Source organism: Enhydra lutris, unplaced genomic scaffold, assembly GCF_002288905.1.
Source record: "Enhydra lutris kenyoni isolate GAN:26980312 unplaced genomic scaffold, ASM228890v2 scaffoldscaffold23, whole genome shotgun sequence".
Classification (NCBI taxonomy): Eukaryota; Metazoa; Chordata; class Mammalia; order Carnivora; family Mustelidae; genus Enhydra; species Enhydra lutris.
The window spans coordinates 17,386,789-17,412,955 of record NW_019154107.1 but is presented as its reverse complement, the minus strand read 5'-3'; the positions used below and the strand labels follow the sequence as shown (position 1 = coordinate 17,412,955).

Genomic DNA, 26,167 nt, shown 5'->3' with positions numbered 1-26,167 from the left:
TACAGTCACCATGCTGTACATTAGCTCCCCAGATCTTATTCATCTTATAGCTGGGATTTGTACACTTCACTACTGTTAGAAATTAACATCTCCTCATTTCCCCCACCACCCCCAGCCCCTGTCAATCACTATTCTACTCTGTTTCTTTAAGTTCAGCTTTTTTAGATTTCACATATAAGTGAGAACATACACTATTTGTCTTTCTCCTTCTGACTTGTGACTGCAAGCTCTAGCCTTGGGCACATGCGCAGCAGAAGAGGCTGGTGATGGGAATCAGGCTGGTGAGGTATGGGTACACAGTTGGATAAGCTAGCTGCAGGTAAGCTCAGTGGGGTCCTTTGTGTAGCATTGGGAAAGCTGGGGAAGCTAGTCACTCATCCAGCTCTCCCTTTCTAGCTAGGAAGTTCCCTCTAGGGACTGAGTGGGGGGAGGGAGATGGGGTTAGGCAAACAAAAGGAAGCACTTTCCTTGTTTCCTTTTTCATGCAGTTATTCTCAGGTCTTTTGTTCTACTATGTGCTGAAGATTCTTAAGTTGACTCCTGAGCTCTCCCAGAGCTGAGCTGTTTTTGTTTGGGGTTAGCTGCCCAATTGTGGATCTGTGTTGGAGGACAGGGGTGGGTGTCTTACTTCACTGTCTTGGTGACATTAGTCCTTTTCTAGCTTTTTGAGTGGAATACTTCTTATCTATTTTCAGCATTACATATAAAAAAGTCTATAGATTTTCCTAAAAATATTACTTTTGTTTTCTTTTAGAAGTTTTAAAGTTCATATGAAAGCAAGTCAGAGAATAATCTCACACACACACACACACACACGGGAAGCATTAAGAAGGAGTGGATAGATGCCACACAGGATTTTAAAATATTGTCATTAGACCCCAAGACCTGACTTTACTGCCTACCTGCTTGTACTCACCAATCTTTGTCCCACATTTTTCCTTAAACTTTTCTGTCCAGCTTATCTCTTAACTCCGGCAAAAGGTCTCCTGGGCATAGCATCCCTTGATGAAACTAAAACTGACCCTCAGGCAGTAAGTGCCCAGAGGAGGAGCTCCTTTGGGTCCAGACCACCCAGGGCAAGTTGAACTTAACACCCAGCTCATTCATGCTCAGACAGACCATAGAGTGACCTGTGCAATGACCTACCATTACCTTTACCTGACTATAATATTAAAATCTCCACGCAAGGAGGAGCCTCAGCCTCATTTATATAACATACAATGTATGTCTAGGCATGTTTCCTTAAAGCACATGAGTGACCTTCTGCCTGCGTCTACATATGATGACAAGTCTTCCCTTTCTAAATATTCATCCTAACCTTAAATAAAAGGAACCAATTCATCCTTGCTTGGGGAGTCAGGCTTTGGAATTTATTCCCCATGTTCTCCTTATTTGCTGCAAATAAAGTTTTCTTTGTACGATAACTCCACCACCAAGTGCACACCAAGTGTAGCTTCTATCTGTAAGTCACCAAGGAACAAACTCACATTAGTGTGGTTACAATATTATAAGGTTAATAGAAACCTTCCTCACATCATCTTTAACAATCCTAATGTCCTTTATTGACCTGAAAATTGAAACAAAATATATATAGGCCTTATATTCACTATCTATAAAATGGAGAAAATAATTTTGTTGGCTATATTACAGGCAATGGTGAGGAAAGCAATACTTGAAAATCGCTCCACAATAATGACAACAAGTTGCTAACATTCTTACAATATTTGAGGCACTATTGTAGCACTGGATAAATAGAACATGTATTGCTATAATGATACTGCATTATTCACATGAAATAAAATTGTCATTGTGGATATTTGATTGGATTTGAAACAAAATTTATAAAATAGAGATGATAGAAACAAGAGAAGCATGTTTAAGGCAGGGCAGAGATTCAGGAAAAGGTGGTGTTTGTTTTGGCAGTCAAATGGCTTACATCATGACCAGAGAGAACATGAAATAAGGTCTTGGGTTTCATGGGAAAATGAAAGTTGTAACTGAAAACTCTGCATAAAATTGGAACTTTAAAATAGGTGTACCTTTGTGAAATAAGTGATTAGATAAAATCCAACAATAGTTTATCAACACTCTGTTTTGTGCATCTTTATCTGACCACTAGATGAGAAAAAGCATTTCCCAAGAGGTAACATGGGCAGTCTATTCATCCAATGCACTCTTGGTTTGTATTATTCCACTTGAATGGATCAGGAACCCCAAGCCAAGGACTTTACATAGAAATTAGTCTAGGGACTGCTATATCCCCTGGGATTACTGGTAAAAACAAACATAAAATAATTCAAGAGAGGCACTCATACATTCCAGGCTGTACAGAGGGGGAAAAAATGAACACAAAAGCACATAAAGAAACAGTCTATCAAAAGAAAGAATCATGGATCCAATTGTCAGAAGGAGTAGAGCCCAAATAACATGAGCAAATATTACACAAATGTTAGATAAAATATAAGCATTTTTAAAATGGTGAAGAGATGAAAAAATGAAATTGAAATATAATTTAAAAAAATAGTAATGAAAAATGACCCTATTAAAAATAACAGGAAATGGGCACCTAGGTGGTTCAGTTGGTTGAGTGTCTGACTCTTGGTTTCAGCTTAGATCGTGATCTCAGGGTCATAAGATGGAGCTCCGTGTAGGGCTCCATGCTTGGTGATCTCTCTCCTTCTTATCCCCTCCCCTTCTGCTCATCCCCCTGGTCACATGCATGTGCATGCATGCTTTCTCTCTCTCTCTTTCTCTCAAAATAAAATAAATAAAATCTTTAGAACAATAAGACTTTAAAAAAAAATAACAGGAAGGGCGCCTGTGTGGCTCAGTTGGTTAAGCCACTGCCTTCAGTTCAGGTCATGATCCTGGAGTCCCTGGATGGAGTCCCGCATCTGGCTTCCTGCTCAGCAGGGAGTCTGCTTCTGCTCCTGACCCTCTCCCCTCTCATGCTCTCTCACTCTCTCTCTCTTTCTCAAGTAAATAAATAAAGTCTTTAAAAAAAAAATAACAGGAAGAATTGGAAATTTCTGAGTGAAAAATATAGGCACTGATTTTTTTTAAAGTATTCAATGAATGTAATAAGTTGCAAATATTTGCAGATGGTGACAGAAATGGAGAATTGTAACAAAGTTTTGAGTAAAGTATCCAGAATTCAGCATAAGAAGACATAAGTGAAAACTACAAAAGAGACATTCAGAGACCTGAGGGATACTATGGAGTCTAACCCATTTTGTGGGGGACCTGATGTTGAATTATATGGGTATCTTAGCATGCTCTAACTCAGTTCACATGTTCCCTCTAATAGGCCTCCCTTCATTTGCTCTTGGGCCTAAGAGTCTACCATCAGGAAGAGTCCTGTGCAAGTGCTGGAAGCAGGGTCAGGCCATTTAGTAAGGAATCTTTGTATTACAGGTGCCTGAAATGTGGGTGGGGATGGACATGTTCCATTGGATCCTTGGACTTCTTGCCCTGTGGGGAGTGGCAAAGACAAAAGGGTAGACAGAGGCCCTGGCAAGCATGAGACCTAGGACGAGGATCTCACCTGATTGTTTTGAAAGGATGTCTTAGGTTGTATACCTCCAGAAGCAGATAGTGAGACTATGCATCGAGAACAAATAGTTTATTTATTTATTTAGTAAGATTTTATTTATTTATTTGAGAGAGAGAGGGCAGAGGGTGAAGCAGAAGGACAAACAGACTCCCCATTGAGTAGGGAGCCCGCTACAGGGCTAGATCTCAGGACCCCGAGATCATGACTTGAGCTGAAGTCAGTTGCTTAACTAACTGAGCCACTTTGGTGCCCCCACAAATAGTTTATTTAGTAAGTGATCTCACAAAGTATAGATAGGGGAGTGGGAGACAGTGAAGGGAAGAGACCAATTCGGGGGATTTCAATGAAGGGGATTAAGAAGTGCAAAAGTCCAGTTATAAAATAAGTGTGTTATCAGGTTTAAAAAGTACAGCATAGAGAATACAGTAAAAAATACTGTAATACCCTTATCATGGTAAGCATTGTGTAGTGTATTATTGTTGAATCACTATATTATATACCTGAAACTAATATTATATGTCAACTATACTTCAATAAAAAATTTAAAATGTTTAAAGAAACATTTTTTTAAAAGAGCAGGGTATCACTGTGGGCAATTGGGGCTTAATCCTGCTGAGGACCTCTGGAAGAATTCAGCTCAGAATTATTCTAACCAAAGGGCAAGGAAGCTGGGTGATTTCTTTACTAATTCCCATCCATCATCAGTTGAGAACTGCTCCTGCAGGCTTTAACTGCCACTTCTGGCCTGATCCGTGCAAGGGCTGAGCACTCTCCTATGAGAAAGCCCTCAAGGAGAAACACGTTTTCCAACAAAGCCACTGATCTACAGGGAGTATTTAAATGCCCAGGAGAACTGGCAGGGCATGGATGGCATCTGTGCCTATGTAGAATAGAAAAGGACTTTGAGAAAACATGTCCCTGAAAGAGAATGATGGTATGATGGCATAATGTGGCCAGTAAAATTTCCCAGTTCCTAAAAATAAAAATGGTTTCTGCCTCTGCTATTTTACATCTGAAGGGATGTGGATACAGATGGATGAATCTCTTAATCCAGAAGTGGCTTCTTATCTATAATATATGATAATAGGAGTATTTATGTTTGTTACTCAGATGGAATGATTTGAGATGTTTAAGAAAGGACATATGTTATTTTATCAGTACATCTTCAAAAATAAAACTATCTTACCATGAATTCCACTGTTATGATGGATTCCTTTTGGGACTGGTAAAGGAGAGAGGCTGGCATCGGGCATTCCTTAGGGTCTTTACTCATGAACATTTCATGAGTTGGAAAATATACACTTAAGAATGTCCTTGGCTTTCACTTTCAGACTCAGTATCATTAGGAGGTAAATAGTTTTAGGGAAAAGGGAATGGTGTATAGCATAAAGCTTTGGACAGAAGCTTTATACTTTAAGTTGTGTTTTTCCGCTTTTGTTGACTATAAAATAGCTAGAGATTCTTTATCTTCGATAACATTAATAATTACTATTGAGATTTTAAGTTTTCTATTCTAAACATTTCATTTTACATAAATTTCCTATTCTAAAGATTTTTCACTTCAATCTGTTTATGTGCAAGCAAAAGCAGGCATGTTTTTTCTGGATATCTGTTAATAAAACAACACACTTTGATCAAATAATTCTTTTTCCTGATTTGCTCTAATGAGATTGCCATAACCCAGATACTTCTCTCAGAATGAAAGTAATCAATGAACAAAGATGATAAAATGTGCCTGGAGTCCTTTTTTGCCAAGAGAAAATTATATTCTAAAATTATATTCGTACTTGAGTAGGATGTAATAAAAATAGCAATATTTTGACAGCCTTTGAGAGTAACTATTTGTTTCCCTCATGGACCAGCTGAGAATGCTGGGGCTTTGGTTAGACATAGTAAGGATTCCAACAGTGGTTCATTGCCAGTTTGTGTTAATGTGTAATATTAAATTATAATATGGTATATGCATATATCAGCATATAACATAATATATGCTATATAATATATAATTAATATGTATAATATAATTTTTTATTTAAAATATAGTACATGCACATAATATAAACATATACAAAATCTTAATTTATTTTACAAAGGACTTGAAGTAGCTAATACTCCTGCAGGAGGAACTGATTTTCATAGATTAGATTTCAGTGTATTTGAAAACGAAATTGCCATCTTTAATATTTTATGTGTTAAATGTTTCTCTGAGTGAATTAACATTCTAGCCAGTCAGTTTCATTGTCATGGATACTTGTCTGATCAATGTGCTTGACTTTTTTTCTAGTTTTCCAGAGATTTTCCTTATATAGAGTTGGGGCTTAGGACACTTTATCATTTGTTGTTTATTGATTATTTTCATATATTGGCAATAAATGGAAAGAAGAGTAAAATGGTTAAATTTGTATTATTATTTTTAACTTATTATTTAAGTACAGTTGACATCCAAAGTTTCAGGTGTACAATGTAGTGATCCGACAATTTCATTTTTTTTTAATGATTTATTTATTTGTCAGAGAGAGAGCACACGCAGAGGGAGAAGCAGGCAGAGGGAGAGGATCAAGTGGAACTTGATCCCAGGAACCTGAGCTCGTAACCCGAGCCAAAGGCAGACACTCAACTGATTAAGCCACCCAGGCATACCAGTGATTCAACAATTTCAGACATTTGTACTGTTTTTTACACTGTATCCTACCTTAGGGTCGAAAAGATATTTAAAACACAATGTTCTGGGGCACCTGGGTGGCTCAGTGGGTTGGGCCTCTGCCTTTGGCTCAGGTCATGATCTCAGGGTCCTGGGATCGAGCCCCGCATTGGTCTCTGCTCGGCAGGGAGCCTGCTTCCCCCTCTCTCTGCCTGCCTCTCTGCCTACTTGTGATCTCTCTCTCTATCAAATAAATAAATAAAATCTTCAAAAAAAAAAAAACAAACAATGCTCTGATCTCATTAGGATTATGAAAATGATTACCTTTGAGAAAAAGTGACATTGCTCAAAAGGAAGACCAGTATAGAACAGTGAAACAAAGGATAGCCTGCCCAGCCAGTGGGAGGCCTTGAAGAAATAGCAAAGCTTTCCCTGACTAAACAGCGATAACAAAAATATTCAAAAAGCAAGGGTAATTCTTTATGGTTATGTTATCTAGCTGTTGCGCCTTTTACCCCTTTTTTTTGTTTGTTTTGAGAGAGAGAGAGAGTGTGTGTGCATGTCCACACAAGCTGGGGGAGAGGCAGAGAGAGTGAGAGAATCCCAAGTGGGCTCCAGGCTCTGTGTGAGCCCAATGAGGGGCTTGATCTCACGACTCTGACTCTGAGATCCTGTCCTGAGGTGAAATCTAGAGTTGGACGCTTAGCAGACTGAGCCACCCAGGCACCCAGTGCCTTCTACCCTCTTGAGCAACATGCCCTGCTCCCTGTATTAACTCCCATGTTTAAAGGAATGGGATTGTTATTCAATAATCTCTGACGGACAGATAGTCCACAATAGAGATTCTAGACTTCAAGAAAACTGGAAAGTGAACAAGATACTTTTTATGACAAAATTTATAGGCTTCATTCTCTTTTGTCCAACATTTTACATATTTCAGCTCAGGAGCTTAGCTGAGTTTAACAAATAGGCATGTTACTCAGTGCTTCAGGATGGTAAATAACAGTTACTCTGATGGAGGAAGCTAATTGGCTTCTTGCCATAAACTTTTGGAAAGTTTCTTTACTTATTTTGGAATTAGATAATACGAAATACAAAAACTATTGAGGAAGAAATAAGTTTATATGGGTATCTCTGGATATATACTGGATATAAGTTATATATTTGTTTAAATATATTTGCAGGAGAGAATACATATACTTATTTCTTGCAAAGAGTGGATATCCTGGTGAGTGGTCTAGAAATGAATTTAAAGATACAGTTTCTCCTTAAAAAAATTAAGAGCACGCTTCATATTTTTATTTATTTATTTTAGAGATAGAGAGCTGGGGGAGGGGCAGAAAAAGAGCGAGAAAGAGAATTTTAAGCAGGTTGCATGCCCAGCATGAAGCCTGACATGGGGTTTGACCTCACAACCCTCGTATCCTGACCTGAGTTGAAATCAAGAGTTGAAATCTTAACCAACTGAGCTACCTGGGCCCACCAATTAATAGCACATTTTAATAATTAAAAAAAAAAAACATTAAATTGTTCTTGTCTCCTCCTCTCAGTTGGATAAACCAGCATCTTAAATTATTTATGTGCCAGCCTCAAAAAAATAATTTGCACAGATTTAAGAGGGAGAAAAGGGGTCTGGAGGCAAAAAAAGTAAAATCTCCTAAGATATTATGGTGAGGATAAAACAGGATAGTAAAGGGGAAATCAGTGCTGAAGTTACTAGGACATAATAGGAAGCTTTTACCTGGTAGGTGCTAAAGGATCCCCTGGGACCAAAGTCCAAATTAGAAACTTGTATAATGAAAAAAAAAAAGAAAAGAAAGAAAATTATTTCATGAAGATCAGACCAGAGGGTAGAAATCTCTGAATTTCATGCTAAAATACTGAAAATCAAGTATTTATTCATTCATTCAATTAATGTTGGAGAGCCCTTATATGTGCCAGAGTCTGTGTTTGGCAGTAGATGTGACAAAATGAACAATGAAGACTAATAATGGGAGTCAGAAATTGTGTTAGGGAAATAACGAATTTTCAGTACATGGGAGATTAAAAAAAAATAAATTCGATGGCGCACCTGGATGAATCAGTTAATTAAGTTGATTTTGGCTAAGGTCATGATCTCAGGGTTGTGAAATGCAGCTCTGTGCTCGGCAGGGACCCTGCTGCAGATCCTCTCTCTTCCTTTCTCTCTGCCCCAGCCCCCATAAATAAATAAATAAATAAATAAATAAATAAATAAATAAATAAATCTTGAAAAAAAAAACATGTTAAAATTCAGGCATTTTCAAGAAACTAAATTATGTAACTTTGAGCTTAATCCAGGAGCGGTAAAGGATAGGAAATCATTCTTGGTAGTTTGAGAAGAGATATTCTCTTGAGGGAAAGGAGGAACTAAAGACTGAGGATGGCCAGGTGAGAGATGGGCCTCCTGCATTTAGGTAGAAGAATACCGAGAAACTCAAGAGTGTGACTATGAAGAAGAAAGCTCCTTTGGAGAGGAAGGAAATGTCATTTGGACTTTTCAAAAACCCCTTGTATTTTTCTGAATGATATTTTCTGAATGATATTTTCTATTTTTTCCTCTTCTACTGAAACATTTTTTTTAAAAATCTTATTTGACTACATTTAACTTTATGCTTATTTTTAAACACAGGGCAATATCATAGCATGGTGAATTTCATAATGTCATAAATATATTCTTTAAAATAAAATGCACATATTAAGGCAGAATTTGAGCATAGTGCCCATGTTCAGTGTTTCCTGTATTTCTCTAGTTGGATGAAATTGAATACAGGCAAGTATACTGAAAATATACTCATGAATTTTGGTTAAAGGTAAATTGTTTAATTAAGATTAATTATATGCAAAAAAAAGACATACTTACAATAATATTCCCCAGTAGGTGTAACATTTTGCTCGACAAAAAAAAAAAAAAACAGAGAAAATAATAATTCTCAAATTCACAGGTCATTAATCTTGACCTTATGAAAGAACAAAGTAATTTATTTCAAAGATAATTGAACCTAATATGTGAAACCTAATAAAGTTGCAATATTAGTAATGTAATTGTTCTTATTTAAAATTTGGGTCAAGCTTATAATGTAATGAGAGAGCAAACAAGGAGAACATTAACTTCATAAAAACAAACAGCAGGAAGTGTCCTTTTACTTGACAGATAGTACAGTGTAACTAGGCAAAGTTTCAGACCCTAGGACCCGCTCTTACTATCCCTGGGACAAGCCACCAAAATGCTCTATAACTCAGTTTTCTCATTTTGGGACAGAGATTGTTCAATGAAGAATGTATGATGATATATTTAATGCACTTAAGCCAGTATCTGGAACATGATAGATGCTAATTAAATGTTATTACTGTTTTTGCTGTATTACTAATTCATCAGAGTAAAAAGAAATGACCTAGCGGCACCTGGCTGTCTCAGTCAGTGGAGCATACAACTTGTGATCTCGGGTTTCTGAGTTGGAGCTCCGCATTGAGTGTAGAGATTACTTAAAAATAAAAATAAAATAAAATTTTCTTAAGGCTTTATTTGATTAATTATTTATTTATTTAGAGAACATGAAGGGCAGGAGCAGAGGCAGAGGAAGAGAGAAACTCAAGCCGACTCTGCACTGAGCATGGAGCCCACAAGGGCTGGATCTCAGGAACCATGAGATCATGATCTGAGCAGAAAACAACAGTTGGATGCTTAAACGACTGGGCCATCCAGGCACCCCAAAATAAAAATCTTTAAAAGAAAGAAAGAAGGAAAGGAAGGAAGGAAGAAAAGGGAAGGAAGGAAGGAAAGGGAAGGAAGGAAGGAAAGAAAGGAAAGACCTACATGCTGTGCTGTATTTGATTCATCACAAAAACTACAAAGCACTGACTTTGGAGTTGAATACTAATTATATAATTTGAAACAATCTACTTAACCGCTCTTAGCCTCAGTTTCACAGCTGGCTTTCCTCCCAGGCTTCAGTAGTTGAGTTGACTCAGAATATTTCAATAGTAGGTGCAAATTTTTATCTATGTTAAATGAAGAACTATATAACAAGTCTCTCAGGGATGTTAATGCTCCAGTAAATAGATATCACTAAATTTCTAAACAGAAAGTTCAAGTGCCAAAATTGACTGAGTTTTTTTCCTGCCCATCAACCTCAATACAGCTGGTTTTAAGTAGGTATCTGCTTATATGGTGTGACATCAGTGGTGCCAAAATGTCTTTGTACAAAACCATTTTTTCCACCATGCTTATATAGATTTTAAAATGTCCATCTTTCCTTTGGATTTAAACCAGTGATGGCTTCAGAGGAAAGCATGTTGGTTAGCTGATCTGAGTAATGCAATAAACAAACATATAATCTAGAAAGAGCCTTAGGGATCGAAGGCTGGTAAAAGTTAATAGAGTCAAACTTGCCATGTGAGAAGCATACAACTAGCAGCAATTCTAGGATCCTAATGAGTGCTTTTTCTTTATCCCCACTTGCCTGAACGTCTGTTAAAGTCCAAATACTGTTTTTATGCACCAGTATAAATGGCCAAAGTCCTTCGGAGCATTGTTCTCTCCAAGCTCAGGAAGCTGCTCCCTAAAGGGAAGCAAATGCCATAGGACTGATGAATGTTAAGAATAAGTCAAGCAGAGAGAGTCAATTATCATATGGTTTCACTTATTTGTGGAGCATAACAAATAGCATGGAGGACAAGGGGAGATGGAGAGAAGGGAGTTAAGGGAAATTGGAAGGGGAGGTGAACCATGAGAGACTATGGACTCTGAAAAACAATCTGAGGGTTTTGAAGGGGCAGGGGGTGGGAGGTTGGGGGAACCAGGTGGTGGTTATTAGAGAGGGCACGGATTGCGTGGAGCACTGGATGTGGTGCAAAAACAATGAATACTATTACGTTGAAAAGAAATTAAAAAAAAAAAGAATCCATAAAGTGATGGATTCCTTTAAGCTAGGGTATTAAGGAAAGACAATCTATAGGAGCTAGCATTGTAATTGAGGCTTGGAGAATGACTAGTACATTTATAAGTAAACTTGGAGTTGGTTATAAATCCAGGGAAAGTGGATGACAAGAGTAAATTCTTGGAATAGGGAATTTTCCAAATTGACTCGGACACTGAGCCTTTGGGAAATCTGGGTACTTGAGGCTGTAAAAGTATATTCATGTCAGTAATTTCTTGCATCATTCACTGAATAGTGGGGAGTCGTGGGAAATTTTCATGTGAAAGTATGACATAAAGATAGTTTTGGAAAAATACTATGGCAGTCTAAGATGAAAGAAAATATTTTAGGTTTATGAAATCAATTTGGTAGATATTTGCAGTAGTCTAGCCATTAAATGACAAAGTTATGAACTAGAGTGATAAGAATGGATATGGACAGATAGGGGCAGAGGCAAAAGAAAAATCAAAGTATATTTGGTAAGACTTGTATGCCAGGCCAGCCTACAAACACTACTACTCCAATTACGAAGACTCTCAAAATGATTACTCAAACCCAGTTCATTTTGCTTTTACATATGTTAAATAGTTCAAATGGCATTGACTGGATTGAGGATATAAGTATGAAGGCAAAAAGTTCCTCAAGGTTTCCAGTTTCTCAGGGCTCCATCAGCTTAGAGGTCAATGCAACCCATTCTGCGTGAGATCAGGTGTAGCCTGTGGAAATGTGTATGTATGTATGTTCTGTTCTTTAAATTAATCGTCCAGAGCTGGGGCCAGGTAAACATTCACATACAAAATCTTGCATATCTTTGAGTACCACAGAGACTAGGAAAGGAGGCCATCTACTCAGCATAAGGAGAAGAGATGAGGCTTGGGAATTAAAGTACTTAGGGAAAGATCTGAAGAGTCCTTGGGAAACTGCCATGTTAGGAAAACATGAAATTGATGAAAGTACAGCAAAGCAAGGGTAAAAAAGACAATGAGAGCACACAAAATTTTAGAGCTAACCCATATTTGTGCTTTTCTTACCTTTTTGCAGGAATTATGAAAAATACATAGTAGGGACAAGGGTAACCTAGGATAGATAACTTCCGAAAGTTGGGAAGTCAAATAAGTAAGAGAATCAAGGGAATAACTGTCCATAAGCTCTATTCTAATTACCAAGGTGACTGTCAGACATTTTTAAGACACCACCTTAAATTTCCAAGGATAAAGGCAAGAGACAAGTAAAAGAAAACCTTGATTCTGGGATTAGATATTGTATTTAAAAAATGATGATCGAGAAGTAAATAGATGATACAGAGAGACAAGTTCAGGTTATGAAGTTATGATGAATGACAGTAGAAGAATACTGGTCTGAAATTATCTCTGATGTTCTATCCATGTCCTGTTTGCCTTCTTTTGAGTCTGGAGGAATAGACAACAGATCATTTTTTTGGAGATGACTGAAAAAATGTTAAAGGAAATAGCAGTTCAAGCTTAGGTAGGACGATATGGGTGAATTTGAAACCAGTGAGGGGGTAGAGTGGGTAGAATGGGCAGGAAGACATCAGAGAATTAAGAACTAAACTGGGTAAGAATGATAGAACAAAAGATTGTTCAATGGGAAGGTCCATACCTAACACAGAAGGCGTAGAAAACTAGAGCAAAGAAGGAAGTGCAAAGATAGTAGACTTAATTCAAATATTATCAGTGAGCGGGAGGGAAATTTTAAAAAGGCCTAAACATGGTATAAAGTTGGAGTTCTGCTTCACTCCATCATCCTTTGCCACTCTAACAGAACACACTATAATGTCCACTGGCTCACTCCTTAGCTTCTGGTGTGCTTCCCATCAAATGTCACCACCACAGTAGTCATTAACATCTTCTGAACTTACCATAACTGTTAAGAATTTTGTTTTACACAGTCCATTAAGAATTTATGAAAAAGAAAAAAAGGGTGCTTGGTGGCATAATAGGTGAAGCGTCTAATTCCTGATTTCAGCTCGGGTCATGATCTTAGGGTTGTGGGATCGAGCCACTCTGCTCTTGGCACGGAGTCTGCTTGGATTCTCTCTCCCTCTACCTCTGTCCCTCCTGCTTATGCTGTCTCTCTCAAATAAATAAAAAAGTCTTTTAAAAAAATTACATGAAAAAAGTCTCCCACAACCCACCCCCCACCTCCACCAAAACCCAGTTACGATAGAATATTTGTCTTGGAAAACCTGAGTTAAGGTTTCATACACATTCTGGGGACAAGATGTTTAAATTTTTCATCTTCAGTTTCCATATTCTAAAAGAGAATAGAAATATTCATCTCAAAAATTCGTGTATGGCTTCTATGAGGTAAAGTAACAACAGTGGCTGGCAGGAGTGTTTTATGAACACTACTTGAGTCTCACTTTAATGTGTCCTCATCTGGAATTCTGGCTTATTTGTTCGACTTGTAACCTATTGCTTTCCTTTTCTTTTACTTTATAACATTAAGGGGGGAAGATTCACAAGAGCGTATAATAAATCTAGTCTAAGCTTTCAGTCACCATTTTTGCATGTAATCTGGGGATGTAATTTGATTAAATGAATTTCAATTTTATTTTTTTAAAAGATATTATTTATTTATTTAACAGAGAAAGACACAGCAAGAAAGGGAACACAAGCAGGGGGAGTGGGAGAGGGAGAAGCAGGCTTCCTGCTGAGCAGGGAACCCAATGCAGGGCTCGATCCCAGGACCCTGGGAACATGACCCAGGCTGAAGGCAGATGTTTAACGACTGAACTACCCAGGAGTCCCTGGATTTCAATTTTAATCACCAAATGACAGCTCTACAATTGAACTATTCTTTTTGTGAAGAGCACCAACTCAGAATTAGCATGACTATTTTTAGACAAAACGGAATGAACCTCAGTGTCCTGCTGTATACAAGGCAGCAAAGCCTGCTACTTATGAGAAGGAATATGAGAGGCACCGTGAACTGTGCATTGTTGATTAAGAATGTTTATGACAGCCTTGAAAGAAGCTCCTGGGCCAGTAGCTGTTGAAATGAACAGAATAATTAAATAATTACACTTGATATGCTTTTCCTTTGTATAGCCTTTTTTGTATTCATCTCATTAGCATTTGTAAGGCTGTACATTTCAAGACATGCTAATAATCAAATAAAAGCTCTTTTGACATATTTGTGTAGAAAATTTTCAGAAGGAATTTAGGGGAGTAAAGGCAAGTCAGGGTGTAGTGCAGAGTGAGGGCGGAATACCGTAAATGTTGCTGGTTACATAAGAGGCTTTGCCTGTCTCATTATTTTGAAAAATATTTGCAAAACATGATTATGATAGCTTTGCCCAGAGTTTTCCTTTACAGTTAAATTAATGTTGTCATTATGCTCTGGAAAAATTGAGCTAGTCAAGGAAAGACTAATTCCATTTTTATTGATATTACCATTGGAAGACTTGTACACATTTTTAAACACTAAGTATAATTGTTTTTTGAACAGCTGTTAACTAATACGACATAAGAAAACTAGACAATAAATTTTTGACAAATACACGAAAATCTCCCTATTCTCCTCAAAGATGTGCATCAACAAGTGTGTGTATGTGTCTGCACGTACCAACAGTCTAAAAAAAATGTTGTGGTCATTTTCAATTGTTCGTAAGTATAAAACAGTTATTTACTGAGGTTCTATAATTATGAAAACCTTGATAAGCACAGTAGTTCCGAATAAGGCTGACCTTCAAACAACTAAGCTCTGCTTGTTAAATTATTGTAATAGTTGCTTTTACTATAGCATAACCCTTCCCACTCTAAGCACCACAGGCCTTCCCACAGAACCCTCTGGATCCCCCAGCAATCTGGTAACAACTAAGGAGTTAATACCTAGTGCATTAGGGGGCCTCAGAACCTTGCTCAGGCATCCTTTCAGATTGTTAAGAATGTTTATCTATGGGCCTGGGTGGCTCAGTCGGTTAGTGCCTGCTTTCGGCTCAGGTCATGATCCTGGGGTCCTGGGATCGAGCTCTGTGTCACGTTTCCTGCTGGGTAGGGAGTCTGCTTCTCTCCTCTACCCCTCCCCCTGTTTGTGCTTTCTGTCTCTCTTGCTCTCTCTTGCGCTCTCTCTCAAATAGATAAATAAGATCTTGTGAAAAAAAATTCTTATCTATGTTTCTTAATTATATTTAATATTATTACTGGGTAGAAAGATGGATATGGTATGGCTCCTGCCTCCCAGAAATTCATATCTGGTGGTAGAAATAGATATCCATAAATCATCTCAGCACAAGGTACACTCTGATATATGGAAAATTTAAACAAAGTGCTGGGGAGCATGGTAGAAAGAGATTAATCACAGCAGTGTGGATCTGAGAGGTCTTAGGAGATATAGGATTTTATTCAAACCTTGAAGGATGATCTGGGATTTATCAGCCAATATGGGTGCAGGAGGGCATTCCAGCAGGTGAAACAACCTTAATTTAAACACAGAAGAGACAATTTCTGTAAATAATGAATAGAGAGGAATGTTTGGAGGGTGTGTGGAAGGAATGTAGGATAACATACAGGCAGAATTTGTAAGGCAGAGTTTTTGTTTAGCTTCTTATTGCAGTGGGAGCCATTGAAGATTCAGGAGTCAAGAGGTATGAGTCAATACATTTAGAAATCTGGAGGTAATATGTAAAACAAATGGTCAGGGAGAGATAGAGCAGTTAAATCTGGGAGATCATCTAAAGGCTTTTTGTACCGATTTAGATCATGGAACAAAAATCTTTCCTGTAAAGGTTCAGAGAGTGAATGTTTTATGCCTGCAGGTCATCTGGTCTCTGTTATAGCTGCTGAACTCCCCTATTATATAGCATGAAAGCAGCCAGAGACAATGCCTAAATGAATGTGAGTGACTGTGTTCCACTAAAACTTTATTTACAAAAACAGTTGGCAAGCCAGTTTTGGCACACAGGCCTGTTGACTCCTGTTCTAGATCATCAGTTATTAATGTAAGTACCTTATTTTCAGTTTCCCATAAAGCAAACTCTGAGATAGGGATTTGAATGCATATAATTTATTTGGAAGCTGGTCTTAGGAAACACTCTGAAGTGGGCAAGTAGGACCCTGAAGAGTGAAAGCCAATAAAAGGTAGAATTAGAAACAGATTACTCCTGAAATCTGGACTACCTCACTAGGGGCCTTATCAGAGACTATGTAGAATACCCCTCAGAATTGTCACCCTGTAGAGTCAAGAAGCTGGATATATATTCACTATATCTCATGCTTCATTATCTGAGGGACACTCTTGAGATATTATCCCCTAGATATTTCTGCCATAAACAGGCTATGTATGCTCCCATGACAAAGAATGTCTTCAAACAGAGAGATGCAGGAAAACAGTATGTATGGGAACCGTTGTGGAGAGCAGATGGGCTAGGAACACTATGTGCTTCAGTGGGTATCACAGCGTATAGGTGAGTAAGGAAAATTTTTTAAGAGAAGGTGAAGGTGAAATGTGTTCCTTCACTGACCTCCAATCAAGATCCACATGTCTGTGGGAGGAACATTTATTTTAAAGCTGACTTGGTATAGAATAAAAGTAGAATGGCCACTCAAAATGAAAGTTAATGGTAGATGGAACTAGGTCTGTGAGGAACAGGAAGACAGTTTTAAAAGAAATAAAAGGTAAAATGGTCTGTCACAGGTTGGGTTCCAGAAAAAGCAGTTTTGAAGATGGGGTTTATCATGCAAGATGCTTTTTGGAACTGCTGTTGGTATCAAGTGTGTGTGTGGGGGGGGTGCGAAAAGGGTATGAAATAAAAGTGGGAAAGTTACATGTTGAGCCGTGATACAATCCCAACAAAGGCCTCAGTCAGCCTCATGGGGAACACTAAAGCCGAGGTCACCCTCCAGAACTGCTCCCAGTCAGGACAAATGGGTCAGGTCTTTATAGCCCTGTGTTGGTCAGTCACTGGAAGTTGGTTTGCTTTGGAAGGAGGCAGGATATTGGAAGAAGCCATTTTCTTCAGCTGAGGAAAACCCGAGAGAAGGTTTATAGCCAAAAGGACCCCATAAGACCCCAGCAGCTGGGGGAATAATTCCTGGTTGCTACTTGACAATTTCTACCACAGGTACATTTGATGATGATTGGATAGGGAAAGATGAGGGAGAAAAAAGAGGCAAATATGGTAATGGTGCTGAGAGACACCAAGGAAGGTGAAACCATTAACTTAAAGAGGGGAAAAAAAATTCAGAGGATTAAATCCCCTCTGAATAAAATATTCAGAGGATAAAATTCAGAGGTCAAAATTACTTTTTCTTTGCCAACACATTTCAGGAAATGAAAATATATTAAATAAGTTGTCCTCAACATGAAAATATGAAAGCTAATTTCACAAATGCCACATTATCTCAATGAGAGAAAAAGAAGCAAAACAAAGCAAGCAAGCAAACACAGTGTGTGAAGTTCATTTTTCTTAAGGCCATGGCAGATACGATGTTAATGATATCACACTTTAAGACAGGATAAAAGTTAAGATTCTCTTTTGAATAACAATAAAGTGACCTCACTGGTATGGATATGAATTATAATTTGAAAAGATTATTTTCCTGCCCATTATTACATAATTGATACAGAACAAACTGTAGAAATGAGGTACTATGGCCCATTACTCACTTGAAGTAGTGAAATATGCAAGTAGATTTCCATTTTTGTCAGGAAGAAGTGTGTTTGCACAAGACAGAAATTTAAGTGAATATGATTGGGCCTAAGTGGTTAACTTGTGCTTTAGTAACAGCAATCCTTAAATTTATTTTGATTGCAATGACATAATATGATTCATAAATGTAATTTAAAGATGGTTATAAAAGATGCATGTTCATAAGATAGAGAGAGCTCACTCCTAATGCAGTATTATGAAAATTAACCAGTTAGAGGTTGTACAATGTGGTATAACATGTACATCATTTTTCTGATAATTTTCTCCGGTTATTCTTTAATATTCTATATAGATCATAAGTCTGAGATGTGTGTCTCTGGCATGACAGTTCTGAATTTCTTATGAGGATGTTACTCCTATCAGCTCGATGCCCTCAGCTTGTGAGTATCAGGGCAATAATATATGTTAGAAAGGAAAATTCTTATAACAATAAGCAGGTAAGTGCTTAAACTTATAGGGCCACCTTCAGGACTGCGTTTCTGTGTTATCAGTTCCCTACTTCCGGAACCTGCTGTGTACAGTGTAGCTGTTTTGAGCCTATTTTTGGACACAGATCCCTTTGGCAGTCTAAAAAATACAGACTCAGAATACCGTTTGTATATAAACACAAATGTATAAATAGCAAAGGAAAGCAATAATTTGGAAACAGTGCTGTCAAAATAAAAATGAAATGCATTTGTGGTGTAGTATATGTCCACCTTAACACAATGAACAACATGATATAGAGAGTGGTCCCATAATTTTTATCATTTCAAGATGTGTGACATAACTGTTAACGTGATTTCAGAATACCCAGAATGTTTACTGGTGACCTAGTCGTAGATACTTCTTCCTTGTTAGGTTGCCCACATTCATACTTGAAGAAAATGATACATTTCAGTGAGATGTTAGTGAAAAGATAAATGTTATTTTTTTCCTTTCAAATCCTCTGAATCCTATACCTGGGCATCTCAGGGGTGCAGACTGTGAATGCTGGGTTGGAAAGCAATGGCAGACCCTGCTGTATTGCCTTCTGCCAGGGCCACATCTTATGGTGGATTTGGTGTTGACAAGTCAGTCTAGTGGTCCCTCGGCACCATCTATTTCAATGAAATCCTCCCCTTGAGGGCATTTCTTTGATGTAAATAAGGCTAGATGGTGAAGGAATGTAAATTTTAGAACAAGAAGTTTAAACTTGAATCCATAGACATTTTTCTGCCTCCAGTACTCTTCTTATAATATGCCAGTGTGATCCAAGCAGGGGTTTATCCTTAAAACTCCCTTAGTGGTAAACAAGATGGCTTGCAACAGAGGCCAGGGTTGAGTAAACACAATGAGGAAATATGAGTTTTCACTGGCTCTGTCCTGATCTTAAGAATGAAGAATGACTTAAGAGACAGTGTGATGAATTACCAGGACTTGATTAATGTGGAATTTGGATAAAGTGTCAAAGCTCTCACTGATAATATTTCCTGGCGAGGTAAATAGGAAAGTTGTTGCAATACAAACAAAAGCAAAGAAATGAGGAGTTTAGATATGCCTGAGGAAGACATGTTATTTCTTTGATTTAGAGGTTGAGGCAATGTCCAATGGACACTTGTTCATTTTGAACTGAAGATGGGAGATTGAGCTGGAGATCTAGGCTGGGAATGATATGTAACAAGATGCTATATGGAGTTATGAGTATGGTGAGATACTGATGTACAGTATCAGAGAAGAGCAGAGAGGTAAAACAAACCTTTGAGGGAATGCTACATGGAGGAGGAGTAGAGAATTTGTGAAAGAAGACCCCCCAAACACAGAGGACAAAGTAATAGTATAGTGTTGCATAAGGTAAGCATTTATAAGAGGAACAAGTTCTGGGGCAGAATGTACAGCATGGCAACTATAGTTAACAATACTGTGTGACATATGTAGAGGTTACTAGAGAGTAAATCTCAAAGATATTTTTCCTTTTGAAGATTTTATTTATTTAAGAGAGAAAGAGAGAGCATAAGCAGGGAGAGGGGCAGAGAGAAAAGCAGACTCCCACTTAGCAGGGACCCCAATGAGGAACTCAATCCCAGGACCCTGGGATCATGACCTGGGCCCAAGGCAGACACTTAACTGACTCAGCCACCCAGGGGCCCAATCTCAAAGATTCTTACCACAAAAATAGATAATAATAATTATGGGAGGAAATTGATGTATTAACTAACCTTGTTGTGGTGATTGTTCTGCAATATACACATCTATCAAATCATCACGTTGTACACCTCAAACTTATACGATGTTATATGTCAATGATGTCTCAATAAAGCTGGGAAAAAAGAGAAAGAATTTGCCGAAGTGTCTTCCAAAGTGACTGTAACATTTCGCTGTTCCACCAGCTATGAATGAGAGCTCCCATTGCTCCACATCCTTGTCAGTATTTTGGTGTTGTCAGTGTTTCAAATTTGGGCCATTCTAATATGTGTGTAGTGATCTCTCACTGTTGTTTTGAGTTTTACATTTTGGTCTGTGATCCATTTTGAGTTCATGTTTGTGAAGAGTGTTAAGTTCTGTGTCTAGATTCATTTTTCCCATGTGGATTTCCAGTTGTTCCCACACTTTTTTTTTGAAAAGACTATCTTTGCTGCATTATATTTCCTTTGCTCCTTTGTCAGAGATCAGTTGATACTCATGTGGGTCTATTTCCGAGCTCTATATTCTGTCTGATCCACCTATTTATCTTTTCTTTCACCAAAGCCACACTGTCTGAATTACTATAGCTTGATAGTAAGTCTTGAAGTTGGATATTGTCAGTCTTTCAAATTTGTTCTACTCCTTCAATAGTGTATTGGCTATTCTGTATCTTTCACTTTTTTTTTTCTTTTTTAAGTAAGCTCTAGGCCCAACTTGAACTTGAACTCATTACCCCAAGATCAAGAGTTGCATGTTCTACCCACTGAGCCAGCCAGGCATCCCTCTTTTGCTTTTCTGCATAAAGTGAAATCAGTTCGTCGATATCCACAAAATAACTTGATTGAGTTTGATTGGGATTGTACTGAATCTATAGATTATTTGGAAAAATTATGCTGTTGAAAATTTAATATGTTGACCTTGGCTGATGGACCAAATTATTTCCAAACATTAAACAACAAGAATATTTTCGTACAGCATTTACTTACAGTGGTAACTCTTTAAATGTTCTAGCACACTACATGGACACAATTCAAGCTGCTTTAACTCTATTTATGCCACATTACAAAGCTAGATCCTGAGAACTCAAATTAAGGTGATTTCCAGTTATATTAGTAAGTTTAATCTCTACCCTGGACATTTTTTTAAAAGATTTTATTTATTTATTTGAGAGAGAGAGAGCCAGAGAGAGAGCACCAGCTGAGGGGAGGTGAAGGGAGGGGAAGGACTGAGACAGAAGCAGACTACTCCCGAAGGGAGCCTGATGCGGGGCTCCATCCCAGGGTTCTGGGATCATGACCTGAGTTGAACGGAGATACTTAACCAACTGAGCCACCCAGGGGCCCCTACCCTGAACATCCTTAATAACAGTAGTCTGAAATTCAATCCTATTACTCATGACCTTTGATAGTAACAGTCAGTTAAGCTTGTAGCTCCAGAAAATAAGTAACAATGATCAATTTTAACATAATCAACAAATACCTTATATTTTTGTTCAATAGGAGCTGTACGTGGTTTTTTACTTGCTGAAAAGTGATTGTATTCATTTAGTTCTCGCAAGTGTGAATTATAGCTACAACACGTTTCTAAAAATTTGCAATTCAGAAGTTAGCACACTGGAAAGAGATCTATTATGACATTGGCACAAGAAAGCCTCATCCAAACAATTGCAAACAAGATTTTATTCAGCTTTGGTAAAGACTTGACATCAGAAAACTTCTGTTTAATGTCTAAATAAAATGTTTAATGTGAGCACAATAAAGTTGTTCTTATGTTAGGCCTACATTAAAGCAAGATAGAAATAGTTTTTATAGTCAACATTCTGCCATTCTCTGAAATGATACACTTTCCAGAAAGATATTTATTACCAGTTGCCATCTTTAAAATGACAAATTCAGTTCAAAATTTGATTTCTAATACTATGTGTAATGAGAAACACCACTTGCCCTGTACATTTTTAAAAAGTGATGCCGAACAAAAGTATTACCATTTGATTTTGTATTTTCATTTAACTTTGGGAAGGATATTTATGTTATCCACCACATCGTAATGGCAAAATGGCGTGCCTCATACTTTGCAATTTCCTATTTAACTACTATTGCAAAAAGAACATGTTCAGAAGCCAAACAATTTGGTTTTCAATGCTTTCTTAAAGTATCCCTTTGAAAACATTTCAAGGTAAAGCAAATTTATGTATTTCACTTGATTTTTAGCATTATCCTTGTTTTTAAGACAATATCCTATAATCATAATAGTTGACCTGAGAAAAACATTTTTTTTTAAAGATTTCATTTGTTTATTTATTTTAGAGAGAGAGCATGAGAGGGAGGAGAAGCACAGGGAGAGGGACAAGCAGACTCACCACTGAGCAGGGAAACAGAGGCAGGGCTCAATCCCACCACCTTGGGATCATGACCTGAGCCAAAATCAAGAGTTGGAAGCTCAACTGACTGAGCTATCTAGGTGCCCCTGGGAAAAACATTTTTTTTAAACATAAAGCTTTTATAACAAGCTTATTCCATTTTTACTTCTATAAAATATATTTTAAATATTATTTTCTAACATATTAATAAATGAAGAAATCCTTTCCTTTCTTTTTAAAGATTTATTTACTTATTTTGGAGAGAAAGAGAGAGAGAAGTGGGGATGGGGGGGAGGGACAGGCGGTGGGGGGAGAGAATCCTGAAGCAGACTCCCAGCTGAGCATAACCCAGATGCAGGGCTTGATTCCAGAATCCTGAGGTCATGACCTGAGCCAAAATCAAGAGTCTGCTGCTTAACCGACTGAGCCCCCAGGCACCCCCTTCTCTTTCTTTTTAATGAGACATCTTTGAGATTTCTCTTCCTTCTTGAATATAAGCCAAACTACATGTTACATACTGAGCAATCCATCCTTTAATTTTTGTCAGTTAAATGATGTGCAGCTATTTCAGGGCTTCCAACAATATTGTAATAACTAAGAATCACTTTACATAAGCGTTAGTTTTAGTTTATTTTCTGTATCATAAGAATATGTAATATTTTCTCAAAAATGATTTTTTAAAAATCAAAGCTCATCATCAAAATATGATTGATTCCTATAATCTCATGTTATGTGAGAAACAGACTCTGAATCTCCTACCTACCACTTCTTGTCTCTAAGATCTGGGTCAGGTTACTCTACCCCTCCCATCCTCAATTTCCTCACCCATGGAATGATAATATAAATTGTCCCTACATAATTGGCTGTTGGGCCATCAGTGGTTGATAGTGCGTGAAGCTCCTAACATAGAACATGCAGAGGTACTAAATAAATATTAGGTCTCCCCATTATGCTATGCAATTGGATAAATGTGACCTCAGTTTCCAATTATAGTATTGTCCAGTTGTGTGACCTTGAGTTACTTAGTTAACCTCACTGATATCAGGTTTCTTATTTGCAAGATAGATAATATTTAACTTTTTGGGATAGGTATGGGCAGTAAATAAGAATAAATGAAATGTGCTTATCATTTATAGGTGGCTCAATTAATATTTGTCACTCTTACTTAATATGCTAACTCCCATCTCCACCCTATCTCTGACCCTCACATTTTGGAAAAACTTTGTATTTCTGTGCCATACTGTCTCTCTTCAATGTTGAAAGAAACCTAGTGATGCTCTTTTGTGGGTATTGCGGCATGGCAACCAGAACAGCTGAGTCTTCCCTGACACCCTGTGTTAGACTGTTTGGGAAGTCCTACAGTGGAACCAGTGCAAGTGCCGGAAGTTTTTGGAGACAGTGGAGCTGCAGGTTGGTCCCTCAGAAGGACCAACTCCTCTCAAGCACTGTCAGGCTTAAGTCCTGGCCCCAAGTTGTCTATATGTGTTTTGGGGGACCAGCAGCACTGTGATGAGGGCAAGGCTGTGGATAGTCCCCACATGGACATCAAAGACTGAAGAAACTCACCAAGAATAAAAAATTAGTCAAGAAGCTGTGATGCCTTTTTTAGCTTCAGAATCTCCGATCAAGCAGATCCCATGAATCGTGGGCCCAGGCCTGAATAAGGCTGGCAATTTCCCTTCCTTGCTGACCCACAATGAGAACATAGTGGCCAAAGTGGATGAAGTGAAGTCCATGATCAAATTCCAGATGAAGAAGGTGCTGTGTCTGGCAGTGGCCATTGGCCACATAAAGATGATAGGTGATAAGCTTGTGTACATCCACTTAGCTGTCAATTTTCTGGTGTCATTTCTCAAGAAGAATTGGAAAAATGGCTGGGCTTTATACATTAAGAGCACCAGCGGCAAGGCCCAGTGCCTGTACTAAGACACAGCTTAATAAATCGTAGTGCTGGGGTGCCTGGGTGGCTCAGATGACTGGGCATCTGCCTTTGACCAAGGTCATGATCTCCAGGTCCTAGGATCCAGCACCTTGTGGAGCTCCCCGCTCAGCAGGGAGTCTGCTTCTCCCTTTCCCTCTGCCTCTCCCCCTGCTTGTGCTCTCTCTGTCTCTCTCTCAAATGAATAAATAAAATCTTAAAAAAAAATCCTAGTGCTACCATTAGAAAAAAAGAAAGAAAGAAAGAGGAAGGGAGGGAGGGAGGAAGAGAGAAAGAAATAAAACTAGGTTTCTTTGTGACCATAGCATCACATAAAATGCTAAGGTATTATCTAATGTAAGCTTTTGCTTTTTCTGTCTTCTCTTTCTTCTCACTATTCTCTTCTTAGTTTGGCAGGCAAATGCCTAATAGTTATAGCCAGATGGTTATACGTCCCTTTTTTGAAAACTCTCTAACATGATATGCGTATATGGTGGGTTTTGGACTCTATCTGTCTTCCACCTTCTCCTAGTTTGTCTCACTGAGAAAGCCCGGAAGCACAATGTAAAAGTTTGTCTGAGATAGCATTTGTATTTTGTTGTCCTGTTCCAATCACCAGTGTGGTCTGCTGCATAGATGTAGAAGCATAAAAACCAATCAGGTGGGCGCCTGGGTGGCTCAGTGGGTTAAGCCTCTGCCTTCGGCTCAGGTCATGGTCCCGGGGTCCTGGTATCGAGCCCCACATCGGGTTCTCTGCTCAGTGAGGAGCCTGCTTCTCCCTCTCCCTCTGTCTGCTCCTCCCCCTGCTCGTGCGCTTTCCCCCAAATAAGTAAATAAATCTTTAAAAAAAAAAAACCAATCAGGTGTCCCTGGTTTTTCTTTCTCTTTTTTTCCAAGATTTTATTTATTTATTTGACAGAGAGAGAGAGAGTGAGAGAGCACAAGCAGGGGGAGCAGCAGAGGGAGAGTCAGATCCAAGGTCCCCGCTAAGCAGAGGGCCCAACATGGGGCTTGAACACTGGACCCTGGGATGATCACCTGACCCAAAGTCAGACACTTAACTTACTGAGCCACCCATGTGCCCTGGCCCCAGGTTTTTCAGTTTCTCAAATGGTTGCTACAAACCATTTCATTGCTCTTTTAGAGGAGAGGAATTAATTGCAAAATCAGGGCTTTGAGATACTTAGAGAAAGGAGAATAGTTTTGCTTGGGTCTTGTCATGGTCCTTTGGACTCTCCTCTTTGCTTTTGCTTCTTCTGTCTCCACTTCCCCAGGTGGCTGTGATGTTTCATGATAACTCCAGCCACCTTCATGGTGTTACCCTCCAGGGTTGGTGACTGCTTGACCTTTTCTTCCTGCGCCCATCGTTCAAATCAAGAGAAGTTCATTTTTTTTAAAGATTTTATTTATTCATTTGAGAGAGAGGGACAGAGAGAGCACAAGAAGGGGGAGAGGAAGAGGGAAAGGGAGAAGCAGATTATCCACTGAGCAGGGAGCACAAAGTGGGGCTCGATCCCAGTACTCTGACATCATGACCTGAGCTGAAGGTAGATGTTTAACCATCTGAGCCACCCAGATACACCAAGATATGTTCTAATTGTAGCCCCAGATGATTGGCTAGATAAATTCATTCATGTTAGTGAATCAGTGAGTGATGATGTATTCTGTATTTTCTGTTTTTGCATAAGACGATCTGTCCTTTACCTACCCAGGCAGCATTGGCCTTCAGACCAATACCTGGCATACAACAGCAGGAATCCTGTCAGTAGTGAGTGGAGGAAGAAATACCTTTCAAAAACAAAATTGTTTCTAAATATTAAAAGATGTATTCAGTGATATAATAATAGGAGTGTAATTAAATATGAACACTATCAAGGAAGATCTACCAACTGAAGGAAAGCATAAATTTGACAACTATATCTACCTTGTCAGGCCGAGGAAAAG

The 26,167-nt window shown here is 38.3% G+C and overlaps 1 pseudogene; it reads left to right on the top strand.

Annotated features, from left to right (window-relative positions):
* Positions 1 to 288: 288 nt before the first annotated feature.
* LOC111150383 lies at positions 289 to 24,231 on the top strand (annotated as a pseudogene).
* The last annotated feature ends 1,936 nt before the right edge of the window (positions 24,232 to 26,167 follow it).